This window comes from Nannospalax galili, unplaced genomic scaffold (genome assembly GCF_000622305.1).
Source record: "Nannospalax galili isolate Female #2095 unplaced genomic scaffold, S.galili_v1.0 scaffold1095, whole genome shotgun sequence".
Classification (NCBI taxonomy): domain Eukaryota; kingdom Metazoa; phylum Chordata; class Mammalia; order Rodentia; family Spalacidae; genus Nannospalax; species Nannospalax galili.
In genome coordinates, this window is record NW_008336027.1 from 969,612 (window position 1) to 973,826 (window position 4,215).

Sequence of the window (4,215 nt, forward strand, 5' to 3'; positions counted from 1 at the left end):
ATCAAAGACCTCTAGATAGGATGACTAGATTCACCAGATGGACAAGTAGTGGGGAACGGCTAGGGGTGCCAACAACACAGTGGACAGTAGAAGGGATGACAGAGTACATGGGCTCTAGTGGGGCGGGGAATGGGAGGGTGCCATCTGGGAAGTGGGTGTATAGATGCATAAGATGGTTTGGGATGTTCTGTGTGATATACACACACCAAAAAAAAAAAATCAACAAATTAACAAAAATGAATTATATTTGAAGATAAAGCATAAAAACTATGTCATGTTAATTAGTAGAGGTGATAAACATTACCACTGAAATCTACCCAATGACTTTATAGACATACATAGGTGCCAAGGAGCCAAGTGCAACCGATTATGACTACTAATAATTAGATACATACATATTAGAGATGCATGCACCAACATCACAGTGTTATTAGCAAAAAGGAGTCTTTCTGTAAGAAACAGTATATTCTAAAATGAAATGGAGATCTTTTTTAAGGTTAAAAACTCATCCAAATTTATGTCATACAGGGTTTATACTGAGTTCAATATTGTATAACTATATTAATTCAACAGTGAACCTAAAAATTTTATAGCCACTTTTGAAAGAGATGTCTCTTTGCTCTGGAAACTGTTATTATGTTAAAGCTGTAATGAAATGCTTCGTCTAAAAAAGAAAAAAATATATATACAAAAAAGCAAAAAATGAAAAAAAAATATATATATGCAAAAAAAAGCACCCAGGCTTCTACTTTCAAGATGAAGCAAGTTGCTTCTCTACTCTGACTTTGATTTCCTTCCTAATCTAGGAGACCAGATGAGGCTGACAGGAGTACCACTGCCCACGTTACAAGTATCAATGCTTCCGAAACCCCAAGGCTCTGCCACTCTACGTTCTTAATAAACTTTAGCTCTTATTACTAAACACTTATTTCAAAGTAATTTCTTATGAATAAAAATAATTCAAATTAAAATAGCACATTCTGAATATGCTGCTATAATTTTAAAGAATTAAATTTTGTTTTAACCAATAGCATCTACTTATGTTTTATTGTTCTCCATTAAATGTTGACTTCCCAAGATCATTACCTGCATTATATTAAATTACCTTTTGTAATTAAATTTGCATACAAGCAATAACATGGGACTCTCCCCCCAGGAGTCTATTGCAGAAAATGGTTTCAATAAGCATGTATAGGAAGTTTGGGACTCACAAAGGTGTGTTAGATTGTTAGGCTGTTTTAAAGGCTGGAAAAAGGATATGGCAAAACAGAAGTTGAAAGTTAAAAGCAAAGAAAACATTTAGTATGTATTTAAGTTCAGTAACACTTCTTGACCTTCAACTGTGACCAGGTGAAACAAACATCACAGCTGTTTCCTTGGAGGTTTGCATGAATCAGTGTGTAGGAGGGTGTTAGACAGATCAACAAGTGAGAAGGAGGCAGCAAGAGCTTTAACGAAGACACGTGTAAATTACTGTAAGAACTGAGGTGACGACAGGAAAGCAACGGGGAAAATATTTATTTTTTTAAATAAAGGAATGAATTTTGTAAGCTTTGGCAACAAAGAAGAGTGCCTTATTATTCAGGGAAACACAATTTAAAAATAACAGGATGTCATTTCATGCATCTCATATTAACACAAATTCAAAGAACGATGGTATGATGGGATAGGGGAGATGTCTGGAAATAGTGTTCTTGATGTTGCAAGCTCTCAGGAGTGTGAATTGTTGCTAACACTTGTCAAGACGTTGGGAGCTCCCCAGTCCAACTGAAAGTGCACACCCTGATGTCATTCGGCCCTTGTGTGCACATCTTGGAGAAATCTTCAGGTAGGTATAGGGGTAAAAAGAAAACTCAGAGCTCATAATACAGAAAGTGATGCAACCCAAATTATGTATCAATAGGGAAGCTAATAGTCTATTCATAGACATTGTTTTGTATTCATGTAATATATACACAACTCACATGCTTAAATTATATTCAAGGCCATCCATCCACCTCACTTAGAAAAATGCCTGGTGTTGCCTTAGCCCACGGTGCTCATCATGGGCTGCTCTTGTCTGCCTGGCCTCTTTACCAATGACACTACTCTTGCTTTCTTTTCTGCCCCTCCAGCCCTCCTTCCTTGCTATGTAGACAAGGCTAGATTAACTGTTTGCTGTGGAGTTCATCCTGAATATCCTGTCCTGTGGGTTATGGTCTTGGTCCTCAGGGTAGAACTCTGAAGAGGTGGGTAATGCCTATGTGGGGAGTGGGAGACTGTGGATCTTCTTTCTTTGCTTCCTGTCCGTGAGTGAGCAGGTCTGCTCTGCCACATACTCCACCATGATGTTGCTTGACCTTTGTCCTGGAGAGGAATGAGCAAATGTCTGTCTATTCACCCCAGACAGGGAACAGACCAATGTAAGACTATCACCAAAATGGTAGTTGGTGAAGTAATCAGTGTTTTGGGGGCTACTCGCAGGAATATGGGTGAGAAGTTACTTACAGGAGCAGAAATGTCTCAAAAATAGCAGCATCACCAAAGCCCACTCCAGCATGGGTGACAGCTCACAGAAGCTGGAATCCTGAAACACACTGAGTAAACTCCAGGCAGTTCAACAGATTGGAGCGTGCCCTTTGTAGGTAGCTCAGATGGTCCGAGGCTCATCTGGGCTGCTCAGATGGTGTCTGCCTCTGCCAGGTAAATAGCTCATCTTTGCTTCTTCCAGACAGTCCAACTCTGCTTCTTGCAGGCAGCTCAGCAGGTCTGAGCCTCTTCTAGGCAGCTCAGCTGGTCAGTGTCTCTCAGCAGTCCTTACAGCTTATATATGCTTGGGGATGGTGGGGGTTACTGAATCTGTTCAATTTCAGATATTTCCCAAAACGGTTGAATTGTTCACTTCTTTTTAGAACATCCTATTGTTTGTCTCCCTTTAGAACATCCTGTTGTGTTAAGTAGCTTCCCTCCAAAATGAAAGGTTTTATTGTGGGAAATTACTACATAACAGATGTTGTTCAGCACAGGCCCAAAAGCAATGGTCCCAATCAAATGTTAAGTGAAAAGTCCAAATCTGTGGGCCCAAATAACTAGTTTTGTCTTTACGAGCTAATTATCTGGGATATTTGTTGATGAAGTTGGAACATTAATGCCCTGTTTCCCCTGCTTGGAATGTCCTTTCTCCTCAACTTTACAGGACCGTCTCTTCACAGTTCAAGTCTCATGTTAACATCAACTCCTCCCTGAACTGTCTAAGGAAGATGCTTGGTCTGTGTCTATCCTGTGACCTGCTGTAATTCTTTGCACATGTTTAATTATAGATATTTTTTCTTGCTTATTTTTACTGTCTTGATCAAGAATGCTGTTTAGCTAACTTGGGCTGTATGGCCAACATCCAAAATGTGTCAGAATCATTACACATGTTCAGCAAACCGTTGAATGACAATAAAACACTGTCACACAGATCTAAAAGTTGAAAAATATCCTTCTGGAATCATTAATTTTTTTTCAAACATAGTTACCCAATAACTACAGCATGTTTGTTTTACATATTTACAGATATGTCTCTTTACAGCCCAAACTGGTCTTGAACTTGCTATTCTCTTGCCTCAGTTTCTCAAGTACAGGAGTAAAAAGTGCACACCATCATGATCAGTTAAAAACATAGCATGCTTTGATAATTATCTAACAAGGTTTGTAATGATGTACGAAACATATTTCAATTACATATTTCCATTTTAGTGTAGCCATGATTATTATTATTATCATTATTATTATTAGAATGATGAGTTCAACATCAATTATAGCCCTATTTTCTTTTTCACATATGTAAGTTGTGGGCTATTTATTCAAATAATAGGGGAAAGGTCATGAAAATAGTTTAACTTGCATAGTCACACACTGTCCCATTATTTGCCAAAAATCACTGTGTTCTATAGTAGAAAAGTATTATTTATTGATTTACCAGCTGAAATTCAATCTTATTCAGTTTTATCAAAAGGAAAGATTTGGAAATGATGGAACTACAAGGAAGCCATTCAGTTTCTTAGTCCAGATGCCAACCCTATGCCCTGTGCTGATTCAGTACCAGGATCAAGTGTGTTACTCAAAGAACCCATGGGATATGGTGGCGAAGTGAGAGAATGGTGATTGTGAAATGGGAATAACAAGAGAGAGACCATGTGACCTCAAGAGTGCACTCCCATAGTCGGCTTTCACCAGGAGTCCATTTGGAGA